Source organism: Dasypus novemcinctus, chromosome 2 (assembly GCF_030445035.2).
Source record: "Dasypus novemcinctus isolate mDasNov1 chromosome 2, mDasNov1.1.hap2, whole genome shotgun sequence".
NCBI lineage: Eukaryota > Metazoa > Chordata > Mammalia > Cingulata > Dasypodidae > Dasypus > Dasypus novemcinctus.
Genome location: NC_080674.1, coordinates 190,679,221 through 190,706,183, shown reverse-complemented (window position 1 = coordinate 190,706,183; position 26,963 = coordinate 190,679,221). Strand labels below are relative to the sequence as shown.

At 40.2% G+C, this 26,963-nt stretch overlaps 2 long non-coding RNA genes across 2 annotated transcripts in view; one reads left to right on the top strand and one right to left on the bottom strand.

The window, feature by feature from the left end:
- The window catches only part of LOC131274965 (uncharacterized), a 56,098-nt gene extending 34,294 nt beyond the window's left edge, over positions 1–21,804 (bottom strand). Inside the window, exons 1-2 of the long non-coding RNA XR_009182292.2 lie at positions 20,944–21,804; positions 7,344–7,425 (exon numbers count right to left, since the gene is read on the bottom strand). This is a non-coding gene — a long non-coding RNA (uncharacterized lncRNA). The remainder of the gene's footprint in view (positions 1–7,343; positions 7,426–20,943) is intronic.
- On the top strand, positions 20,267–26,597 carry LOC131274967 (uncharacterized). The gene is made up of 2 exons (XR_009182294.2): positions 20,267–20,572; positions 25,282–26,597. It is a non-coding gene; the product is annotated as an uncharacterized lncRNA (long non-coding RNA).
- Positions 26,598–26,963: the final 366 nt, after the last annotated feature.

The window sequence follows — 26,963 nt, the reverse complement described above, 5'->3', positions numbered from 1 at the left end:
ATTGTTGTTTTTTTCCATTGTAGCTAAATAACATGCTTTAAACTTCTCCAACTTCATTCTTCCTCTTTTTTTTTTTTAAGGAGGTACCGGGGATTGAACCTGGAACCTCATGTGTGGGAGGCAGGTTCTCAACCACTGAGCTACATCTGCTCTCTCATTCTTCTTTTTAAAGACATTTTTGGCTATTTGGGGCCCCTTACCTTTCCAAATAAATAATTATAATTGGATTTTTCATTTCTGCAAAAAAGGCTGTTGAGAGTTTTATTGGGATTGTGTTGAATCCATAAATCAGTCTGGGTAGAACTGACATCTTAATGATATTTAGTCTTCTAGTCCATGAACACAGAATGCCCTTCCATTTACTTAAGTCTTTGGTTTCTTTTAACAATGTTTTATAGTTTTCTGAATACAGGTCCTTTATATCCTTGGTTACATTTATTCCTAAATACTTGATTCTTTTAGTCACTACTATAAATGGAATTTTCATCTGATTTCCTCCTCAGATTGTTCATCAGTAGTGTATAGAAACTCTACTGATTTTTGTATATTAATCTCATCTCTTGCCACTTTGCTGAACTTGTCTATTAGTTCTAGTAGCCTTTTCATGGATTTTTCAGAACTTTCTAAATATAGAATCATATCATCAGCAAACAGTAAAAGTTTTATTTCTTCCTTTCCTATTTGGGTGCGTTTTATTTCTTTATGTAGGACAATATTGAATAATAGTGGTGACAGTGGGCATCTTTGTCTTGTCCCTGATTTCAGCAGGAAAACTTTCAATCTTTCACCATTTTTTAAAAGATGTTATTTATTTATCCTCCCCTCCCCCTCATTGTTTGCATTTGCTGTGTCTGTTCATCTTCCTTCTTTCTTTCAGAAGCACCAGGAACCGAACCTGGGACCTCCAATGAGGGAGGGAAGTGCCTAATCTCTTGAGCCACCTCTGTTCCCTTTTTATTATGGCTCTCATTATGTTTTATCTTCCTGTATCTCTTGTTGCATCATCTTGTTGTGTCAGCTTGTTATGCTTACCTGTCACATCAGCTTGCTCTCTTGCTTGTCCTCTCTAGGAGACACCAGGAACCTCTGCTCCCTGCTTTGTTGTGTCCCTCATTACATTTTTTTTCTTCTTCTTGTGTCTCTTGTTATGTCATCTTGTTGCATTATCTTGCCCCACCTGCCCATCATGCCTGCTTGCTGTCTTCTTTAGGAAGCACCAGGTATTGAACCAGGGACTTCCCGTGTGGTAGGTGGGAGCTCAATCGCTTGAGTCACATCCGCTTTCCCAATCTTTCACCATTGAGTAAAATGCTAGCTGTAGGTTTTTCATACATGCATTTTACCATATTGAGAAATCTTCCATTCTTATTTTTTGGAAAGTTTTTGTCAAGAAAGAGTGCTGTATTTCTTGCTGCTTTTCTGCATCAATTGGGAGGATTATGTGATTTTTCTTCTTCAATTTATTAATATGGTTTATTACACTAATTGATTTTCTTGTGTTGATCCACCTTTGCACACTTGGGATAAAACCCAGTTGGTCATGGTGTATAATTCTTTTAATGTGCTTTTGGATTTGGTTTGCCAGTATTTTGTTGAGGATTTTTGCATCCATATTCATTAGAGATCTTGGTCTATAATTTTCTTCTTTCATAGTATCTTTGTCTGGTTTGGGTATTAGGGTGAAGTTGGCTTCATAGAATGAGTTTGGTAGCATTCTCTCCTGGTCAATTTTTTGGAATAGCTTGAGCAAGATTGGTTTAGATTGTCTTTGAATGATTAGTAGAATTCACCTTTAAAGCCATCTGGTCCTGGGCTTTTCATCTTTGAAAGGTTTTTAATGACTTTTAATCTCTTCAGTTATGATTCATTTGTTGAGGTCTTCTATTTCTTCTATAATCAGCGTATTCTTACGTTTCTAGGAATTTGTCCCTCTTGTCTACGTTGTCAAGTGTTTAGGTGTACAGTTTTTCATTGTATCTTCTTATGATCTCTTATTTCTATGGAGTCAGTGGCAATGTCCCCCCTCTCATTTTTTATTTTATTTATTTGCATCTTCTCTCTTCTTTTCTTTGTCATTCCAACTAAGAGTTTATCAATTTTGTTGATTTTCTCAAAGAACTAACTTTGGTTTTGTTGATTCTATCTACTATCTTTTTGTTCTTGATTTCATTTATTTCTGCTCTGATTTTTACTATTTCTTTCCTTTGGTTTGGTTTGGGATTAGTTTGCTGTTCTTTTTCTATTTCCTCAAGGTTTGAAGTTAGATCTTCAATTTTAGCTCTTTCTTCTTTTTCAGTATAAGCACTGAGGGCTATAAATTTCCCCCTCAGCACTGCTTTTGTGGTGTCCCATAGGTTTTGACAGTTGTATTCTCATCCTCCTTAGTCTCAATATATTTACCGAATTCTCTTGCAATTTCATCTTTGATCCACTGGTTATTTAAAAGTGTGTTATTAATTTCCATATATTTATGAATTTTCCCTTTTTCCACCCATTATTTATTTCTAGCTTCATTCTGTTATGATCAGAGAAAGTGCTTTGTATACTTTCAAGCTTTTTAAATTTATTAAGACCTGTCTTGTGACCCAGCGTATGGTCATTCCTGGAGAAGGATCCATGAGCACTTGAAAAGAATCTATATCCTGCTGCTTTGGGATGTAATGCTCTGTAAATGTCTGTTAGGTCCTGTTCTTTCATCATAATTATTCAAGCTCTCTGTTTCTTTATTTATCCTCTGTCCTACGTTCTATCCAAAACTGAGAGTGGTATATTGAAGTCTCTAACTATTATTGTAGAGACTTTTATTTCTCCCTTTAGCTTTGCCAGCGTGTGCCTCATGTATCTTGGGCCACTCAGATTAGGTGCATAAATATTTAGTATAGTTTCTTTCTTCTTGGTGAATTGCCCGTTTTGTTAATATATAATGATTTTCTTTATTCCCTATAACAGTTTTCCATTTAACGTCTGTTAACTTTTTTTTTTTGTTACTATTTGCATGGAATACCTTTTCCAGTCTTTCACTGTCAATTTGTGTCCTTATGCCTGAGGTGAGTCTCTTGTAGACAGCATATATATGGCTCTTTTTTTTTTAATTGGAGTCTTTTTTTTAGACTTCTAAAAAATTTCTCCCCTCCTCCCCATTGTCTACTCTCTGTGTCCAATCACTGTGTGTTCTTCCATGTCTGCTTGTATTCTCATTAGGTGGCTCCAGGAACCAATCATGGGACCTTCTGGAGTGGGAGAGAGTGATTACTCTCTTGCACCACCTCAGCTCCCTGTTCTGCTACATCTTCTTATTTTCTCTCCTCTGTGTCTCTTGTTGCATCATCCTCCTGCACCAGCTCTCCACAATGGCCAGCACTCCTGTGCAGGGTGGCTTTTCTGTGTGGGCCAGCACTCCATGTCGGCCAGCTTGCCCTCACCAGGAGAACTTGGGCATTGAACCCTGGACCTCCTGTATGGTAGACAGAATCCCAATTGGTTGAGCCACATCCATTTCCCTGGCTCATTTTTCAAAAATCCATTCTATCAGTTTAGGTCTTTTGCTTGGGGAGTTCAAGTCATTAACTTTCATTGTTATTACTATAAAGGCATTACTTACTTCCTCCATTTGTCCTTTGGCTTTTCATTGTCACGTCTTACTATTGTCTGTCTTTTTATCCTTTAATTTACCCTTCCTAATAATCTTCATGTCTATACTCTTCTCCAAGTCTTTCACACTTATTTTTTTCCTTTCAGGCTGCAGCACTTCCTGTAGTATCTCTTTTAATTCTGGTCTTTTGGTAACATATTCTCTCAGTTTTTGTTTGTCTGTGAAGACTTTAAATTCACTCTTATTTCTGAAGGGCAGTTTTGTTGGATACAGAATTTTTGGTTGGCCGTTTTTCTTTTTCAGTACCTTAAATACATCATACTGCTTTTTTTGTTGTTGCCTCTGTGGTTTCTGATTAGAGGTTGGCCCTTAATCTTGTTGAGGTTCACGTGTATGTGATTCTTTGCTTTTCTCTTGTTCCTTTCAGAATCCTGTCTTTATCAGTGATATTTGCCATTCTGAATAGTGATTTATTCTGTTTGGGGTGCATTGTCCTTCTTGGGTTTGATATTTATCTCTTTCATAAGGCTTGGGAAGCTTTTGGTTATTATTTCCTCAAATAGTCTCTTTTTTTTCACATGAGTAGTTTAGAAATTTATTAAAAGTACCTAGTTTAATCTTCTTACTAATTTACATGTGATCTGATGATACTTGCACCAACTAAGCTTTAGTTTGGGTCCCATTTCTTTTTTTTGGGGGGGGCGTTCTTTTTTATTATCTTTTTTAAAAAGATACATAAATCACATAAAACGTTACATTAAAAAATATAAGAGGTTCCCATATACCCCACTCCCCACACCCCCACTCCTCCCACATCAACTTCTTTCATTAGTGTGGTACATTTATTGCATATGATGTGTACATTTTGAAGCATTGCTACACAGCATGGATTATAGTTTATGTTGTAGTTTACACTCTGCATTAGGTTTGATATTTATGTCTTTCATAAGGGTTGGGAAGCTTTCGGTTGTTATTTCCTCAAATATTCTTTCTACCCCTTTTCCATTCTCTTTTTCTTGGACACTAATAACAAGTATGTTTATGTGTTTTTGCATTGTCATTCCATTCCCTGAAATCCTGTTCCATTTTTGCCATCCTTTTCTCTTTCTGTTTTCCTGTCTTTTCCAGTTTGGATGTTCTGTCCTCAAAATCACCAATTCTGTCTTTGAGCAATTCAAATCTGCTGTTATGTGCGTCTAATGTATTTTGTGTGTGTGTGTGTATTTAACACTTTATTGCGCTAGGCCACATGTATCATTATTACTCTATCCATTCAATATTCATTTAAATATATGAGTTTAATTAACAATTATTGTTCTTCAGTCCATCCTGAATCTTGAGCCATCAATCTGGCATCATTTTCTTTCTGCTTGAAGAATATCCTTTCACATTTATTTTTTCAAAAATCAATTTTATTGATACTTATTAATAAAGCAATAAAACAAAAATCCATCCAAAGTGTACAATCAATGGTACTCGGTATAATCACATAGTTGTGCATTCATCACTTCAATCATTTTTAAGCATTCTCATTATTCCAGTAAAATAATAATAAAAAAAAAACAGACAAACAAAACTCATCACCTCTCAAGCACTCAATGCTTCACCTGCCATATAAAAGTGCTACTCTGTTTCCTTCACTCTAGTTTATTTGTATTTACAGTTTGTAAAAAGAGTCTTACATATGCAGTATCACATATTTGTATTCTACGTGAAGTTTCCCTATGTTATACAGATCATGTTACACTTTTTCTAATGTATTTTTTCAGGTTTATTTATTTATATCTCCCCCTCTTCGTTGTCTGCACTTGCTACCTGCTCTCTATATCTGCTCATCTTCTTTTTAGGAGGAACTGGGAAATGAACCCATGACCTCCCACGTGGGAGGGAGGCACCCAATTGCTTAGAGCCACCTTCGCTCCCTGCTTGCTGTATCTCATTCTATTTTTCCTCCCCATGTTTCTTGTTGCATCATCTTGCTGCATCAGCTTGCCATGCCTGCCCATCGTATCAGTTTGCTGTCTTCTTTAGGAGGCACCAGGAACCTCTGCTTCCCACTTTGTTGTGTCGCTCATTATGTTTTTTTCTTCTTGTGTCAGTCTGCTGCACCTGCCTGTCATGCCAGCTCACTGTCTTCTCTAGGCATTGGGATCTGAACCAGTGAACTCCCATGTGGTAGGCGCGAGCCCAGTCACGTGAGTCACATCCACTTTCTCTAATGTATTTTTTTTTTAAGATTTATTTTATTTATTTCTCTCCTCCCCCCACCCCCGCCCAGTTGTCTGCTCTCTGTGTCCATTCACTGCATGTTCTTCTGTGACCACTTCTGCCCTTATCAGCGGTACTGGGAATCTGTGTTTCTTTTTTGTTGCGTCATCTTGCTGTGTCAGCTCTCCGTGTGTGCGGCGCCATTCCTGGGCAGGCTGCTCTTTCTTTTGCGCTGGGCGGCTCTCCTTACAGGTTGCACTCCTTGCATATGGGGCTCCCCTACGCAGGGGACACCCGTGTGTGGCAGGGCACTCCTTGCGCACATCAGCACTGCACATGGGCCAGCTCCACACAGGTCAAGGAGGCCCGGGGTTTGAACCACGGACCTTCCATGTGGTAGATGGACGCCCTATCCACTGGGCCAAGTCCACTTCCCTCTAATGTATTTTTAATCTCACCCATCAAGTCCTTCATTCCCAAAAATTCTATTACTTTTTTTTGCAGGCTTTCAAATTGTTCTTTATGTTTACCCAATGTCTTCTTTTTTAAATTTATTTTTAATTTTTATTAATATCCTTTATCTCTTCTTCTTAATATCCTTTATCCTTTAGTCATATTTTCATTTAAGTCTTTTAGTTGATTTAGGAGATTTGTATGATTATCATTGATTAGGTATCTTAAATCCTGTATCTCATCAGGATGTTTAGTTTGTTCCTTTGACTGGTCATTTCTTCCTGTTTCTTAGTATGGCTTGTAATTTTTTGCTGATGTCTAGGCATCTGAATATGTTGGTAAATTTACTCTGATGGTGAATTTTTCTCTCTTGCCTAGTGTTTTTTTTTTTAATAGTTCTTCTTTGATTTTAGGGTCAACTTATTCTAAGTATTTAAAATTACTCAGCTTAAGTTTCAAAATCAGGCCAGGGACTCACTAATGGGGCACAGATTTTGTCCCAGCAGGCTATAAGGAGACCTAAAAGCACTTTTTCTCCTTGCAATTTCCTGACCCACCAGCAGATGGCTCTCATCAGCAAACATTTCCATGGAGATGTTTCTTCCATCCTCTACTTTCCAGTGTTTCTGGTCTGTCCAGAGCCAAGATTCAAAGAGGGCTCTGCTGGCTGAACTCACTGAACAGAAACCCTCTGACTCACCCTCCCTCTTGCCTCATAACAGCTGACAGGAAAGAAGACATATGTTCCCTCTCAGTTGACTGCAGTGGGCCAGGGGTTTTATCTAGGCTTAATGTCTTGAGGGTGGGGGGTGGGAGCCTTTCCCAGCCACCACAGGAGTTTGGTAAATCACGTTTGTTGTTTCAGGTTTTTCGTCTCTCTGTTCCTTGTCCTCCTGGGAGCTGCAGAGCATTGCCCTGATCTGCTGACCCCCAAGGCTGATCCCTAGGACAGCTTTTGGCCCTGTCTCCATTGCTTTTGAGAGAGAGTTTAGCCCTGCCTGCCTACTCCAGTGTCGTCATTGCAGAACTCTATTATGTTAAAAAAAATTTTAATGTTCAGAGATTTCATTAATTTCTTCAAAGTACATACCTTTTAAAAATGGGCATTCAGAGCACATATGGCTCCAGTGGTTAAGCACCTCCTTCCCACCGGGTTCGGTCCCTGGTGCCTCCTAAAAACAAAGAAAAAAACAAACACAAGCCAACAAATGAAAAAATCAACTCAAGGAGCCAACGTGGCTCAGTGATTGAGCACCAGCTTCCTGCATATGAGGTCCTGGGTTCAATTCCTGGTCCCGGAACCTCAAGAAAAGGGTATTCATTATCAAAATGCCTTTTTTTTTTCCTTTCCGTATTTCACATGTGGTTTTACTATGCAATATAGTTCCATGGTACATTTTTTAGCTTTCTTTTGTAATACACACGGCCTTTGACTTCCCTTTAAACCGCTTTCATACCCACATAATAGTACTGCTAGTTACAAATGTTATGTTGTGCTTTCACCTTTTCTATTCATTTATAAAGATAAACACATATCCTTTTTACTAATTCTGCACAAGTTAACCATCAGCTTTCCATTCTCTAAACTCTTTCTATTTTCTGGTAACCCATATTCAAGTTATTAACTCCATGAGGTTACACAATATATTTAGTTCATAATAGGGCAATCATACAGTATTTGTCCTTTTGTGTCTGGCTTGCTTCACTCAACATAATGTCCTCCAGGATCACCCATGCTGTCATATGCTTTTCGACTTCTTTTCTTCTTATAGCTGCTTAATATTCCATCCTGTGAATATACCAGTTTGTTGATCCATTCATTGATCGATGAACCTGGGTTGTTTCCAACCTTTGGCAATTGTGAATAACGCCACCGTGGACATCAGCGTGCAGATGTCTGTTTGTGTCACTGCTTTCATCAGTTCTTCTGGGTATATACCCAGGAGTGGTATTGCAGGGTCATGTGGCAAATCTATATTCAACTTCTATAGGAATAGCCAAACAAATTGTACAAATGCTATGACTTGGTACAATAAACTTGTCAGTGGCATTTAACCTGATCCCCTGAAAAAAAAAAAAAAAGGAATAGCCAAACAGTCCTCCACAGTGTCTGTACCTTTCTGCATTCCCATCAACAGTGAATAAATGTTCCTACCTCTCCAATCCTCTCCAACTCTTGTAGTTCTCTGTTTTTTTAATAGTCACCATTCCAATAGGTGTGAAATATCTCATTGTAGTTTTTTTTAAAGATTTATTTATTTCTCTCCCCTCCCTTTTCCCCTCCCTCCCTTCCCCTCCCCCACCTTCCCGCTCCCTCTCCCTCTGTCCCCCTCCCCTTCCCTCTCCATTGTCTGCTCTGTGTCCATTCGCTGTATGTTCTCCTGTGTTCGCTTGCATTTTCTGTTATTCCTCTTGTCAGTGGCACTGGGAATCTGTATCTCTTTTTGTTTGTCATCTTGCTGCATCAGTTCTCCGTGTGTGCAGTGTCACTCCTAGGCAGGCTGCACTTTTCTCATGTGGGGCGGCTTTCCTTGCAGGGTGCACTCCTCACACGTGGGGCTCCCCTGTGTGTGGGTACCCCGCGTGGCACGGCAATCCTTGTATGCAGCAGCACTGCACATGGACCCAGCTCACCACACGGGTCAGGAGGCCCTGGGTTTGAACCCTGGACTCCCATATGGTAGGCAGATGCTCTATTCATTGAGCCAAATCCGCTTCCCTCATTGTAGTTTTGATTTGCATTTCCCTACTTGCTAATGATGCTGAACATTTTTTTTTTACCATTTGTATTTCTTCTTTGGACAAATGTCTGTTCAAGTCTTTTGCCAATTTTTAATTTGTTCATTTGTCTTTTTATTGTTGAGTTGTAGCATCTCTTATATATCATGGTTCTTAAACCCTTATTGGACATGTGATTTCCAAATATTTTCTCCCACTGAGTCAGCTGCCTTTTCACCCTGTTGACAAAGTCCTGTGAAGTGCAAAAGTGTTTAATTTTGATAAGGCCCCATTTATCTTTTTTGTTGTTGTTGCTTGTGCTTTGGGTGTAAGGTCCAAGAAACTACTACCCACCATAATGTCTTGAAGATGTTTCCCTACATTTTTTTCTGGTATTTTGATGCTCCTAGCTTTTATATTTAGGTTTTTGATCCATTTTGAGTTGATTCTTATATAGGAGTGAGATAGAGGTCCTCTTTCATTCTTTTGGTTATGGATATAAGATGTAAAATCTTAACCCTAGAGAAACCACAAGGAAAACAGATGAAAAATGTATCAAGATAGAAATGAGGGAAGCAGATGTGGGTCAAGCGATTGGGCTCCCATCTACCATATGGGAGGCCCTGGTACCTCCTGGTGAAGGCACGCCAGCCAGAGCCGCAGAGAGCTGGTGCAGCAAGATGACACAACAAAGGGAGACGCAGAGGAGAGACAGAGAGAGACGCACCTGGTTGGGGAGATGAGGTGGCTCAAGCAACTGTCTCTCCCACACCGGAGGTCCCGTGATCAGTTCCCAGTGCCTCCTAAAGAGAAAGATGAGAAGACAAGCAGACACAGAAGAACACAAAGCAAATGGACAGAGAGAGCAGACAGTGAGTGCAAACAATAAGGCAGGGGAATAAAATTAATTAAAAAAAAAAAGATAGAAATGAGAATGCACTCAATATGGTACAACTTAAGAAAGCAAATAAATATAAAAGTAGGCTTTAATGGACGTAAGGGACTAAAAGGGTATAAGACTTACAAAGGTTAAATAGCAAAATGGCTCTTCAAAGACCTGTATTACCAGTAGTGACTTTGAATGTAAATGGATTCAACTCTCCAGTCAGAAGACAGAGACTGGCAGACTGGATTTTAAGAAAAAGCATGACCCAACTATATGCTGTCTGTAAGAGACTCACCTTAAATTCAAAGATACAAATAGGTTGATGGTGAAAGGATAGAAAAAACTTATACCATGAATAGGGAATCCAGTGGTGGAAGATGGACTGTGGTTAACAGGACAAATATGAGAGTGTACTATCTTGAACTATAACAAATATATAATATGAATGCAGGGTGTTAATAATTGGGTAGGTTGGGAGGAAAATACACCAAATGTAAGATATGGGCTATAGTTAGTAGTAAGAGTTTGACAAATGCTCTTTCATAGTTTGTAACAAATGTTTTCACAACAATGCAAGGTGTTGGTGGTGGGGTGACGTATGGGAGCCTTGTATGACGATATGCATGTTTGTTTTGTAAGTTCACAACTTTTGTTATACACTTATTATTTATGCATGTTCATGTATGAATGATATAACTTCAGTAACATTTTATAAAATATTATATATATATCATGCACAAGTAGTAACCAAAAGAGTGCTGGGATGGCTATACTACTATCTGATAAAAAAAAGACTTTAAGTCAAAAACAGTTATGGGACAAACATGGTAATTATAAAATGATAAAAGGGACAATTCAACAGTAAGATGTAGTAATTACAAATTACCTAACAGCAAAGCCCCAAAATATATGAAGTAAATACTGACAGAATTGAAGGGGAAACCTGATGGTTCTACGTTAATAGTAGGAGACTTTAACACACTACTCTTAATAATAGATAGAACATTTAGTCAGAAGATCAGTAAGGAAAAACAGTACTTGAATGATACACTAAACCAACTAGACCTAACAGACATAATAGAACACTGTATCCAATGAAAACAGAATACAAATTCTTCTTGAGTACACATGGATCATTCTCCAGTATAGACATATGCTGGGTCCAGAACAAGTCTCAATAAGTTCAAAACTATTGAAATCATACAATGTATATGCCCAACCACAGGAGAATGAAGCTGGAAATAAATAACAGATGAAGAAAGGGAAAATTCACAAATATGTGGAAATTAAACAATATACTCTTAACCAATGGGTAAAAGAGGAAATCAGAAGCAAAATTAGGTAATATCTTGAGGTGAATGAAAATGAAAATACAACATACCAAAACTTATGGGATGCAGTGAAGGCAGGGATGAGAAGGAAATTTAGAACTTTAAATGCTTACGTTAAAAAAGAAGAGGGACTAAATTCAGTTTCCCAGTGATGTTTAAAGTCTTGTGAAAATGTTTAGATTTTTAATACAGACCCTGTCATAAAATCTGTGCATTAACATGTTAGGGTCAAGAAGTAGGAGAAACAAAATTCTGCCATACTGTAAATTTCCAGTGCAGGCTTTAATTTTTTTTTCTTAATTAGTAGCACTGAAAAGATATTACTGCATGGATATGTTATAGTTCCGTTTTTTCAAGTTCTAAAGGCTTATTTGAGGCATACCTCACTGTTATGCACACTGGTAATTTAACCATACCCCAAAGTATTCCTTTTCTCCCGCATTTGATGCAGCCCACAAAGCTTTTGTTTTGAAATAACTTTGACAACTACCTTGTCCATAGCTACAGCAGATTATTTGATTTAAGGTCTTGTTTCAAAGTAAAAAACTTATACTTCCTTTTAGTTTGGTATATGTGATCGGAGGACTTAAAAGATAACGACCTATAAAATTTTAGTGTTTAAAAAAAAAAAAAGGAAGAGGGAAGTGGATGTAGCTCAAGTAATCGGTCTTCCACCTGCCATATGGGAGGACCTGGGTTCAATCCCTGGGGCTCCTAGTAAAGGCTTGCCTGCATGGCGAGCCAGTGCCCACGTGGTGAGCCAAGTGCCTGTGCGGTGAGCCAGTGCCCATGCAAATGAGTCGCACAGCAAGATGATGATGCAACAAAAGAGAGATGAAGGGGAGAGTCAAGGCGAGGCACAAGAGAAACAGAAACTGAGGTTGCACAAGTGACAGGGAACCTCTCTCCATATCAGAGTCCCCAGGATCAAATCTCAGTTAATCTGAGAGGAGAAAAATGAGAAGAGAAGACAAAAAGAAAAATAGGCACAGAAGATCACATAGCGAATGTACACATACTGCAAAAACAGCAGGGCAGGGGGGAGGGGGAGGAAAAAAAAAAAAGACTTCAAATCAGAGACTGAACCTCAAAACTGGAAGAACTAGAAAAAGAAGAGCAAACTAAACCCAAAGTAAGTAGAAGGAAGGAAATAACAAAGATTAGAGCAGAGATAAATGAAATAGAAAACAAAAAACAATAGAATCAACAAAACCAAAGGTTGGTTCTCTGTAAAGATCAACAAAATCAACAAAGCTTTCTCTAGACTGACTAAAAAAAAGAGTGAGGATACAAACAACAAAAATAAAAAATGAAAAGGGAGCCATTACTACTGAACACACTAAAAAAAAATGGATTTTAAATGGATACTATGAACAACTATATGCCAATAAATTAGATAACCTACATGAAAAGGACAAATTCTTAGAAACACACAAACTACCTACATTGACTCAAAAGAAATATAAGATCTCAACAAACCAATTACTAGTAAAGAGATTGAATTAGTCATCAAAAACCTTCCAACAAATAAAAATCCAGGATCGATGATTTCATAGGGAGATTCTACCAAACATTCCAAGAAGACTTAACTCCAATTCTGCTCAAACTCCTGCAAAAAATTGAAGAGGAGGGAATACTCCCTAACTCATTCTACAAGGCCAACACTGCCCTCATACCAAAGCCAGACAAAAATACAAGAAAAGAAAACTACAGAACAATATATTTTATGACTATGGATGCAAAAATCCTCATCATAATACTAGAAAACAAAATTCAATAGCATATTAAAAGATTTATATGCCATGATTAAGTGGGATTTATCACTGGTATGCAAGGTTGGTTTAACATAAGAAATTCAATTAATGTAGTACTCCACATCAAAAAAAAAATGAAGGGAAAAAGAAAACAACACAAGATCATCTCAATCAATGCAAAAAAGGCCTTTTACAAAATATAGCACCCCGTCTGGATAAAAACACTTAGAACACTAGGAATAGAAGGGAATTTCCCCAACATGATAAAGGGAATATAGGAAAAACCCACAGTCAACACCCTCCTTAATGGTGAAAAGCTGAAAGCTTTCTCTCTAAAGTCAGGAACAAGGATGCTAATGATCACCACTGTTATTTGGCATTATACTGGAAGTTCTTTCTTGCCAGAGCAATTAGGCAAGGAAAAGAAATAAAAGGCATCCAAATTAAAAAGGAAGAAGTAAAACTTCCCCTATTTGCAGATGATATGATCCTATATACAGAAAACCCTGAAAAATACACAACAAAGCTCCTAGACTTAATGAATGAATTCAGCAAAGTGGAGGGGTGCAAGATCAATACCCCAAAATCATAGTGTTTCTATGCACAAACAATGAACGATCAGAACAAGAAATCAAGAAAAATTCTATTCACAATAGCAACAAAAAGAATCAAATACCTAGGAATAAATCTAAACAAGAATGTAAAGAACTTGTACACATAAAACTACACAAAATCGCTAAAATTAAAGAAGACCTAAATAAATGGAAGGACATTCCATGTTCTTGTATTGGAAGACTAAAATATTATTAAGATGTCAATACTACCCAAAGCAATTTATAGATCCAATGCAATCCCAATCAAAATTCCAGCAAGTTTTTTTGCAGAAATGGAAAAATCAATCATCAAATTTATATGGATGGGTAAGGAGCTCCAAGAAGCTAAAGTCATCTTGAAAAAGAACAGTGAAGTTGGAGGATTCAATCTTTGCAATCTTAAAACTTATTACAAAGCCATAGTAATCAAAACAGCATGGTGGGAGTACTGAGGAGGAGGAAAGGAGAGGAGCATTCCTGGCTTCTGTTGTGGCATCTTTTCTATTCGCTTTCATGTTTGTAAGTATTTCCAGATGGTGAATCAGATACCAGATGTAACATTATTTCCATATTTGGGTAGAGCAGTAGCCTGCATTTTTAACATTTTTCTTCCTCTGTTATCCAACCACAAAGCATTCTTGACAGTTTCAAATGTTGTTAAATATAGACTTATCTGTTCCCAGAGCAGGAAATTCTTTGGAATCCCTTGTTTTTCACGTAATCTATCATGATTTAAAATAACATTATCGTGGATGATAAAAAAAAAAACAAAAACATGGTGGGAAATTGGTGGACTAGAAAGACATGGAACTTTCTTCTCCTCCAGAAAAGTAACTAGAAGCCTGGCTGAAACAGCCTGGAAAAGCTCTTCTGGGGTTTAGGACACCAGGCGAAGGCTGGACCCCACCCAGGCAGAGAGGGAGAAAGGAGGGGCGTCACCATGACGGAACTGCGAGTGAAGACCAGCCGCTGCTGCTGCCAGCCCCCCTCCCCACACCAAAGACCCTTGAGAATCCTCAGGCCTCTGGGCCGGCTGTACAAGGTGCTCTCCAGGCACCCACCACCCCAGGAAAGGGGACACCACTGAGACTGACTCAGAGTCTGACCCACACATGTGGTCTGCTATGTCCCATGAGCCCTTTCAGGCCAGGCGGGGCGGAGCCCTTATTTGCCTTGGGAGCCAGCAGGAGGCTACAGTTATCTGACTCTCCCAATCTCCTTCTCTACTAACCAGGACTGAGTGTTGAGGGCGCAGAGGGGAGAGGAAAAGGGAGGGGCTGTCAGAGAAGGCTGGAGAACTGCTCCTGATAACGGCTGAATTACAAGGCTATTAGCCTTCAGGCAGGAAGCTCTATCACAGGGACCCCATCAGGGTTGCAACAAAAACATTCTGACTAGCGAAGCGGACTTGGCCCAATGAATAGGGCGTCGTCTACCACATGGGAGGTCCGCGGTTCAAATCCCCGGCCTCCTTGACCCGCGTGGAGCTGGCCCACATGCAGTGCTGATGCGTGCAAGGAGTGCCCTGCCATGCAGGGGTGTCCCCGTGTAGGGAAGTCCCACGCGCAAGGAGTGTGCTCCATAAGGAGAGCCGCCCAGCTTGAAACAGCAAGATGACGCAAAGATTTAACTGAACAACTACAGAAACTAGAAAAAGAACAGCAAACCAATCCCAAAGCAGTCAGAAGGAAAGAAATAATAAAGATTAGGGCAGAAATAAATAAATAAAATTGAGAACAAAAAAAGCAATATTGAAAATCAACAAAACAGAAAGCTGCTTCTTTGAGAAAATCAATAAAATTGACAACCCCCTAGCTAGACTAACAAAGAAAAAAAGAGAGAAGATGCAAATAAACATAATCAGAAATGAAAGGGGGAAAGTTATGACTGACCCCACAGAAATAAAAATGATCACAAGAAGATATTATGAGAAACTGTATGCCAACAAACTAGACTACCTAGATGAAATAGACAAACCCCTAGAAATGCACAAACAAGCTACACTGATGCTACAAGAAATACAAGAATTTAAAAACCAATCACATTTAAAGAGATTGGATCCATCACCAAATTCTCCCAGCAAAGAAAAGTCCAGGACTAGATGGCTTCATAGGTGAATTCTATCAAGCATTTCAAAAAGAATTAACACCAATCATGTTTAAACTCTCCCAAAAAATTGAAGGGGAGGGCAAATTACCCAACATATTTTATGAAGCCAGCATCACCCTAATACCAAAGCCAGATAAAGATACTACAAAAAAAGAAAATTACACACCAATCTCTCTAGTGAACATGGATGGAAAACTTCTCAACAAAATACTTGCAAATTGAATACGACAGCATATCAAAAGACGTATAACCAAGTGGGATTTATTCCTGGTATGCAAGGCCAGGTCAAAATAAGAAAATCAATCGATGTAGTACACCACGTTAACAAAGTGAAGGGAAAAAAACAGGCGGATCATCTCAATCGACTCAGAAAAGGCATTTGACAAAATCCCGCATCCTTTTTTGATAAAAAAAAAAAAACCAAACACTTCAAAAGATAGGAATAAAAGGAAAATTCCTCAATATGATAAAAGGTGTATATGAAAAATCCATAGCCAACATCATACTCAATGGGGAAAGGTTGAAAGCTTTCCCTCTAAGATCAGGAACAAGACAAGGATGCCCACTCCCACCACTGTTATTCAATATTGTACTAGAAGTTCTAGCTAGGGCAATTAGACAAGAAAAAAAAAAAATCAAAGGCATCCAAACAGGAAAAGAGGAAGTAAAACTCCTACTATTTGCAGGTGACATGTCCTGTATTTAGAAAACTAGTTGAGCTAGTAAAAGAATTCAGCAAAGTGGCAGGATACAAAAGCAACATGCAAAAATCAGTCATGTTTTTGTACAGTAGTACTGAACAATCTGAGGAGGAAATCAGAGGGAAAATTCTGTTTATAAAAGCAACAAAAAGACTCAAATACCTAGGAATTAATTTGACCAAGGAAGTATAGGACTTATATGCAGAAAACTACAAAACAATGCTAAAAGAAATCAATGAAGACCTAAACAAATGAAATATATCCTGTGTTCATGGATTGGAAGATGAAATATCATGAAGATGTCAATCCTACCCAATTGATGTATAAGTTCAATGCAATACCAATCAGAATTCCAACAGCCTACTTTACAGAATTAGAAAAGGCAATTAACAAATTCATTTGGAAAGAAAAGTGCATCTGAGTAACCAAAAGCATTCTAAAAAAGAAGAGCTACATGGGAGAAATTTCACTACCTGATCTTGAAACATATTACAAAAGTACAGTGGTCAAAACAGATATAAAAACAGACACATCAATCAATGGAATAGAATTGAGAATCCAGAAATAAACCCTTACCTATATGGTCAACTGGGCTTTTGACAAACCTACCAGGTTCATGTTAACAGGACAAAACAGTCTCTTCAAAAAATAGTGCTGAGAGAACTGGATATCTATAACCAAAAGAATGAAAAATGACTCTTATATCACTCCCTGCACAAGAATCAACTCAAAATGAACCAAAGACTTAAATATAAAATCCAGGACCATAAAACTACTGGAAGAAAATGTTGGGAGGCATCTTTGAGACCTTGTAGTAAGTGGTGGTTTCTTGAACCTTACACCCAAAACACACACAACAAAAGAAAAAAGATAAATGGGACCTCCTTAAAATTAAACACTTTTGTACCTCACAGCACTTTATAAAAAGGATAAAAAGGCAGCTGACTCAATGGGAGAATATATTTGGAAATCACGTATCTGATATGGGTTTAATATACAGGAAATATAAAGAGATGTTACAACTCAAAAATAAAAAGACAAACAACCCCATTTAAAAATGGACAAAAGACTTGAATAGACATTTGTCCAAAGAAGAAATACAAATAGCAAAAAAAAAAACCCACAAAACAATGGAAAAATGATTGTCACTAATGACTAGGGAAATGCAAATCAAAACTATAATGAGATATTTTTAAATTAATTAATTAATTACTTTCTCTCCCCTTTCCCCCGCTCCAGTTGTCTGTTCTCTGTGTCTACTTGCTGCGTCTTCTTCTTTGTCTGCTTCTGTTGTTGTCAGCGGCACGGGAATCTGTGTCTCTTTTTGTCGCGTCATCTTGTCGTGTCATTTCTCCATGTGGGCAGCGCCATTCCTGGGCAGGCTGCACTTTCTTTCGCACTGGGCGGCTCTCCTTACGGGGCGCACTCTTTGTGCGTGGGGCTCCCCTACGCGGGGACACCCCTGCGTGGCACGGCACTCCTTGTGCGTATCAGCACTGCACATGGGCCAGTTCCACACAGGTCAAGGAGGCCTGGTGTTTGAACCACGGACCTCCCATGTGGTAGACAGATTCCCTAACCACTGGGCCAAGTCTGCTTCCCTACAATGAGATAATTATCATTTCACACCTATTAGAATGGCCTCTATTAAAAAGACAGAGAACTACAAGTGTTGGAGAGGATGTGGAAAGATAGGAACACTTATTCATTGTTGGTGGGGATGCAGAGCGGTACAGCCACTGTGGAGGACTGTTTGGCAGTTCCTAAAGAAGCTGAATATAGACTTACCACATGACCCTGCAATACCACTACTAGGTATATACCCAGAAGAACTGAGAGCAGTGACGCAAACAGATATCTGCACATCTGTGTTCATAGCAGTGTTATTCATGATTGCCAAAAGTTGGAAACAACCCAGGTGCCCATCAACTGATGAATGGATAAACAAACTGTGGAGTTTTGTGGAATATTATGCAGCTGTAAGAAGAAATGAAGTCGTGAAGCATATGACAACATGGTTGAACCTGGAGGACATTATGTTGAGTGAAGCAAGTCAGACACAAAAGGACAAATACTGTGTGAATGCATTACTATGAACCAAATATATTGTGTAACATATTGTATGATTCAAAAAAAATTTTTAATATGTATCCAGTACATTTAGTTGAGAAATGTATGTTTTTATTCAACTGTATTTTCTTAATACTTTTAAAATTATTGTTTATATTTTTAATTATTTTTTATATTTTCAATTATTAAATGTACAAAATAAAGTTATAAAAACCCAGCATGGGCTCTATATGCCTGGCAAAAGGACAGGCATATGGATCAATGAAATAGAATTGAGAACTTATAAGTCAACCCTCACATTTATGACCAATTGATTTCTGACAAGGTGGCAAAAACCACTCAATTGGTTAAGAATATTCTCTTCAACAAATGATGCTGGGAAAACTGTATCTCCATTTGAAGAAAGAAAAAAGAAGGAGGAGGAAGAGCACCCCTACCTCATGCTATATACAAAAATCAATTAAAAAATCAAATACATAAATATAAGGGCTAGAACTATGGGAATCCTAGAAGAAAACATAGGGAAGCATCTTCAGGACCTTGTGTTAGGCAATGGTTTCTTAGACTTTACACCAAAAATGCAAGCAACAAAAGAAAAAATAGATAAATGTGACCTCATCAAAATAAAAATCTTTTGTTCCTTAAATGACTTTATCATGAAAGTAAAAAGACAACCTACACAATGGGGAAAATATTTGGAAAACACATATCCATAAGGGCTTAATATCCAGGATATATAATGAAACCCTACAACTCAACAACAAAAAGATCAACAACCCAACTAAAAAATGGGCAAAAGACTTGAATACACATTTCTCTAAAGAAGATATACGAATGGCCAGGAAGCACATGAAAAGTTGTTCATCATTAGCCATCACAGAAATGCAAATCAAAGCCACAATGATACTATTTCATACCCATTAGAATGGCTATTATTCATATGACAACATGGATGAAACTGGACGACATTATGTTGAGTGAAGCAAACAAAAGGACAAATACTGAAATACGTTGTGTAATCTCATGGAGATAACTTGAATATGTGTCACAAGAAAACAGAATGAGGTAAGAGAATGGAAGCTGAGGGTTAACTTATGCAGAATTAATAAAAAGGATGTGTTAATATTTCTGAATGAATAGAAAAGGTAAAAGCACAACAGAATATAACTAGCAGTGCTATTACATGGGTATGATGGTGGTTATAAGGAAAAGTCTAAGGTCATGTATATTACTAAAAGGAAAGCTAAAAAATATAACTTGGGGCTGTTTAGCATAGTAAAACCTCATGTGAAATTTGAATATGGGTACTATTGCATATATGACTGTTTTTCTTTGAAACCAAAACAAGTGTATATTAATGTTACAAGATGTTAATATCAGATGAAAAAAACCATTATGCTAAATGACAGACACCAGAAAAAAATTTTTTTTTTTAGATAATGGCCGCTATTAAGAAAACAGAAAATTACAAGTCTTGGAGAGGATGCAGAGAAATAGAAGCACTCATTCATTGTTGGTGGCAATGCATAATGGTGCAGCCACTGTGGAAGATTGTTTGGTGGTTCATCAGAAAGGTAAGTATAGAACTAACAAATGACCCTGCATGCCACTGCTAAGTATGAACCCCCCAAAATTGAAAGGGACTCAAACAGATATTTGCACACCAGGGTTCACAGCAGCATTATTTACAATTGTCAAGCAACCCAAGTGTCCATCAAACAATGAATGGATAAATAAAATGTGGGATATACATACTGAGGTAAGGGTCCGCAGGCAGGCAAAAATATGGCTGGCGCAAGTAGCTGAAACCAGGGTCTGAGGTTGATACGCGCCTCCCCTGCAGGCATCAAGTATGAGGTAGATAATCCGCCTCCTTGAAAGCCCGCTCCAAAGTGCCAGCCATAGCGCCAGTGCCAGGCCCTTTGCTTCAGACTCTCTCCCTAGTAACAGCTTACGCGCACCAATCGCAATGCCACAACACATCCTCCAATAGCGTACACCCACGTTGCCTTACCCTCTATAAAAGTCTGATCGCTTCCTTAATAAAGTGGACCTGCGCCATCAGCCAGTCTCCGTGAGCATCACTCGCGTCGGTCTTACCTGCTGCGAGGCCCTGCCTCAACTGGCGCCCGAACAGGGACCCTCGGCAAACCTCAGGTAAGACCCCCTCGCCGGCCTCTTGCCCCCATCATGGGCTCCGCGCTTTCTAAGCGACAGGCTCCGCAGGTTCAGGCGCTTGCTGCACTCTTAGATTGCCACCGCTGTAAAGTATCGGTCCGACAGCTGCAATGCTATTGGGACCTCCTTCTCCCCTTCAACCCCTGGCTCCTCAGAGCGAACCTGCGGGATCCAGATACTTACCGACTCCTAATTGACAGGGTAACTACCTCCATGCAGCATGAAAAAAGAACCTTTCCTACCCTAATCACCATCAAATCCTGCCTTCAAGGCAGTGCCCCACCCCACCCCCACCCCCACCCCCGCCCCGCAGAAACCTTCCCAGTTGAGACCAAATCTAAGAAATCTACCTCCTCCAACGAGGACGACGAGGTCTCTCTGGTGTTCCAAATGAATAATCTTTTAGAAAAAGCGGAAGCTAAGATGGCGGATCACCCATCTTCTAGCCGCACAAAGGAACTTCAGCCTTCTTCTCCAGATCAAAATCGGAAGTCACTATACCCTGAACTTCCGCCCTCCTCCCCTGAGCAAAAGCGGAAGCACGGATACGCCAAGCTTCCTAGTGCTCCCTCTCCATCAGCGCCATCTGGTGGCGTGGAGGAACATTGCACAAATTATCCCCAAGTAGCCCGAGCTTCTAATATCGAAAAGGCAACTCAGGAGAGGAATCCCCTATTCGCCCTTTTTGGACAACCTGAATTTAAACAACACTCCCAATTATGGCCTGAGGTGTCTGAAACCTATTTCCAAGAAATGTGCTGTGCTTGTGACGCCAATCAGAGTGCTTACAATGCTATGATGGGAACTAATAATTCTAAGGAAGAAAAAGTGTCCTCAGGGGATGATAACTTGTGGCCTACACTCACCCCCGAGGCTCAAATATTTCCAGTGAATCTCAACCGCACACCTCAAAGACCTCTCCCTTGGTATCCCATTGACCATACCGATATAAACGCCTTAGGGAAGCGGTCCGAGATGATGGGCTTAATAGCCCTTATGCCCAAGAGTTATTAGATAACATAGGCATTAACCTTAACACCCCACGAGATTGGCATCAATTAGCACGAGCAGTCCTTACTTCCAGACAGTATATTAATTGGAAGGCCCACTATCAAGACCAATGTGAAAGACAAGCAGAAGAGAACCGATCCAGAGGAGTACAGCTTAACCTAGAATGTCTCCTCGGAACAGGGCTCTACACCAACTCAGCAGTGTACTTACAAGCTCCTCCACCATACTGGGATCAAGTAAGACACTGTGCTTTAAGAGCCTTTAAAAATTGCTCAGCTACTAAAACTGACAAATTTACTAAACTCATACAAAAAAAAAGATGAGGACTTTTCCACCTTTGTATCCCAAGTACAAGAAGCTTGCACTAGAAAGGTAGAAAACGAGCAAGCCCAAGAGGCTTTGGCCCGTGAGCTAATCTTGGAAGGAGCAAATTCAGTATGCAAACAAGCTATAGGCCCCATTAGGACTGCTGACATCCATGACTGGATCTTAGCCTGCAAGGACTTAGACCAAAATACCCAAATACTAGCTACCACCTTAGCAAAAACACTTGCAGAAGCTATGGCCCTCTCTCAAAATGCAACCTGTTTCAATTGCAAAGCCCCAGGGCACTTCGCTAAAGAATGCCCACAAAAAGGACAACCCACATGTCCTAAACCTCCCACTCCCTGCCCTCGGTGCCATAGAGGGTACCACTGGGCTAAGGATTGTAGAGCAAAAACTGATAGAGAAGGGAAGCCTTTAAACTCCAAATGGGGCAAACCCCAGCCCCATACCCAAGGGGTACCTCCTACTCGCAGCACCCCAAAACCATAATGTGGACAATTCCCATAACAAAGGAAAAGCCTCTCCTCTCTATCAAAGCTGATAATCGGTGGTTCCATGGCACCTTAGATTCAGGAGCAGAAGTGTCTTGCTTCCCTGCGTGTTATCAACATTTATGGGACACTATACCCGGTCCACCTATCCAGGGAGCTACAGGAGAGGCTGCCACAGTACAAACCGCACAACCCATACCTTGGGAAGATGAAGAAGGACATTCAGGCACATTTCAACCCCTATTCGTGCCTTCCCTCCCCACTATTCTTTGGGGTCGGGACATATTACAGCAAGCTACAGTTTGTCTTACCACCAGCCATCCCCCCCCAATAGAATTGGCCGTTGTCCCTGTGGAACAGCCACAACCCACTCCTCTCCAATGGGACACAGAGGAGCCTATATGGGTGGAACAATGGCCTCTTCCGTCCCACAAACTTCAAGCTTTACAACAACTAGTTCACCAACAGCTTCAAGAGGGACACATTGAGCCCTCTGTAAGCCCTTATAATGCTCCTGTCTTTGTTATTCATAAGAAAGACAAAAACCAATTCAGGCTTCTCCATGACCTAAGAGAAATTAATAAGCACATCCTTCCAATGGGTTCCCCTCAGCCAGGGCTACCTCATCCCTCTGCCATCCCTAGGAAGTACTATATTTATATCATAGATATCAAAGACTGTTTTTATTCTATACCCTTACATCCAAAAGACAAACATAAGTTCGCCTTCACAGTACCCCTCCCAAATCATCAAGGAGCGAAACCTAGATACCAATGGAAGGTACTTCTTCAAGGGATGAAAAACAGCCCCACCATATGTCAAAATTATGTCAATGCAGCTGTCAAACCTCTTAGAGCAGAGTACTACCTCATTCATTATATGGATGACTTGCTCATAGCCCATGAAAATGAAGCTACTCTTAGCAAAGGACTTGTACAGTTACAATCCAACCTTCAAAAGATAGGCTTACACATAAAAACAGAAAAAATACAAAAAATACCCCCCTTCACCTTCCCAGGCTATTACATCAGCCAAAGATATGTCAGGCCCATCTCCCCAAAAATAGACATCCTAGATACCTTAACACTTGCTCAATTACAACAAGTATGTGGACACATTAATTGGATTAGACCCAGTCTACCTATTACAGCAGCGGATTTAGAGCCGCTATTTAACCTCTTAAGACTACCAAAATCTGATATTAACAACCCAGCAAAATCAATTAAGGTAACACCAGAGGCAAAGCAAGCCGTGTCCAAAGTGTCACAAGCCCTTACGCAAGTCACTGGCCAGCGGTATGATCCCCAATCTCCAATCCTCGCCCTTGTCATCAACGCGCCAAAAATACCTATGGGAGTCTTATGGCAAAACGGACCATTGCTTTGGTCCCACGTCTCCCTCTCCAAGCTTGGGCGCATCACCCCACTTATAGAAGCCTTCATACAGTTAGCCTCTAACCTAGTCCATCTTTCTCGACAAACATACAATCGGGATCCTTCTTGTATAATTTGGCCAATCAATACATTACAAACAAATCAATTATTAATTGACAATATATCTTTTCAAACACTGCTAACCACTTATATGGGACCATGGGATAATCATTACCCTTCACATAAGCTTTTACAAGGTATCCAGCACCTATCCTTTTGCCCAGGACATGCATTCCCCTCAAAAACAGCTATTCCACATGCCATAACAATCTTTACTGATGCCTCAAAAACCGCTTATTGCTATGTTGTGTACCACCATTGTGCCAACCCTTTAACAAACAATTTCCCTTGAAAGATTCAGTCCAAAGAGGAGAATTGCTGGCTATAGTAGCAGCCTTGCAAGCATATCCCAATTGCCCAGTGAATATTTTTACAGATAGCCAATATGCATGTCAATTATGTAAAGTTCTAGCATTTAGCATATTTACACCCAAGGAAGCACCATTAGATAGAGCTATCATCACTCTTCAAGAAACCATTCAACAGAGATATCACCCATGGTATGTATCCCATATACGTAGTCATTCCAACCTTCCCGGACCTTTAACCGCGGGGAACGAATTAGCTGATAGGAATGTACAAACATTCATTATCTCGATATTCTCTGAAGACCTTATAACTCAAGCCAAAAATCTACATGCTAGGTTTCACTTTTCTGCAGCATCTCTCCATCAATTACTACCCAACCTAACCAAAGAAGTATGCAAACATCTTGTACGATCATGTGCCACATGTGCCCCCTTTTTACCCTTAGGGCCCCTACAGCCACAAGGAGTAAACCCTAGAGGGCTCAAGCCCAATGCCCGATGGCAGTTAGATGTTACCCATGTGCCCAGCTTCGGCAAACTTAAATATGTACATGTTATAAAAGACACCTTCTCCGGCATAATGTATGCTGCTGCACTTGCAGGAGAGAAGGCAAAACACTGCATCAAAGCGCTCAGACAAGCCATTTTATTTATGGATGTGCCTTGGGATGTTAAGACAGACAATGGGCCTGCTTATCGCAGCGACTCATTCAGGCAATTTATCCAAATGTACAATATTACACATCATTTCGGCATTCCATATAACCCCCAAGGACAAGCCATCATTGAACACACCCATCATCTGCTCAAACAATTAATAAAAAAGGAGCAGTCCCTCCAGCCTGCATCTCTGGATGAAATCATCACCAGAGCACTTATACACATCAATCTATTCACATTTGATGATAAAGGCCTTTCCCCTATACATAAACACTGGGGACCCTCCCACGTCCCCACACCACTTCCACTAGTATATTGGAAAGACCCACAATCTCAGCAATGGAAGGGACCCAGCCCCCTCTTAACCCAGGGACGAGGGTATGCTTGTGTTTTTCCAGATGACGAACCGCAACCTATCTGGGTCCCGGGCAGAAACACCAAGGCCTACACCGGCACGCCAATCATCGCGCCGCGAGAGACGTCGCCTGCGCACCGTAATCTACCAAATGAGGCGACTCAGCACCAACATGATACCAAGAACACCGTCCGATGACCGGCTCCTGACAGAGCTCCACTCCCTTTACTGTTAACTTTACAGGTGATAATTCATCTCTTTGCAACATCTCCAACTGCTGGACAGCCGAGCACCCCTACGCCTTCATTATACAGCAGCCTAAATTACTGTGGGTTCCTGTTAACGTCTCCAATTGGGTGGGGCCCGTCAACTATCAGTATGACACCACTAGCCTCGCCCAACGACCAAAAAGAGACTTTGGACTTTCTGCCATAATAGCACTCATCTTCATCACCAGCCTTGCTGCCGCCACCACTGCTGCGATCTCATTAACTCAACAAACTCTTACAGTTGCTACTATCAACAACCTAACACAAACAGTCGCCACTGCCCTTCAAGAGCAACAGCATATAAATCTTATTACCCATCAGACCATACTAAATCTGCAACAGCAAATAGACCTTCTCTCGGAAGAAACTTTCGCCCTATGGCAAACTGCTAGCACCCATTGTGATGGACGGTACCCCTTCTCAAGGTTCTGCATCACTCCAGTTCCAGTCGCCAATTCCTCGCGGTACAATCTTCGCAAATGGATCATCACCTCATATAATACTAGCTTTTGGAACTTTACACGCAACCTGCAACAAGACATTAATAACATAGCAGACTTAAACCTTCCCGCCTACTCCACTGGCATATTCGAAGACATCCTACAAAAATTAACCTCCTTGTTTTCCCCCTCTTCCTTAATCACGTATGGTGCCATAATTGTTGTACTATTGCTTATGTTCACTCTTTGGAAATGTACAATGCGTACTATCCAAGCTATACAAACAAAACAAAAGCTTATAGCCTTAGCCACCCTCGCCTTAAATAAAAAAGAAGGGGGAACTGAGGGAAGGGTCCGCAGGCAGGCAAAATATGGCTGGCGCAAGTAGCTGAAACCAGGGTCTGAGGTTGATACGCGCCTCCTCTGCAGGCATCAAGTATGAGGTAGATAATCCGCCTCCTTGAAAGCCCGCTCCAAAGTGCCAGCCATAGCGCCAGTGCCAGGCCCTTTGCTTCAGACTCTCTCCCTAGTAACAGCTTACGCGCACCAATCACAATGCCACAACACATCCTCCAATAGCGTACACCCACGTTGCCTTACCCTCTATAAAAGTCTGATCGCTTCCTTAATAAAGTGGACCTGCGCCATCAGCCAGTCTCCGTGAGCATCACTCGCATCGGTCTTACCTGCTGCGAGGCCCTGCCTCACATACAATGGAATATTATTCAGCCGTCAAAAAGAATGACGTTCTGACACATGTGACAACAGGGATGAAGCTTGAAGACATCATGTTGAGCTAAATAAGCCAGACACAAAGAACAAACAGTATATGAGCTCACTGCTACAAAACACCTAAACTATGTACACTCATAGACACGAAGTAGACTACAGGTTACCAGGAACTGGGGAGGACGTGGGAAATGGGGAATTAATGCTTAACAGGTGCAGAATTTCTGTTTGGGGTGACGGAAAAGTTCTAATAATGCACGTAGTGAGGGCAGCAGAACATTGTGAAT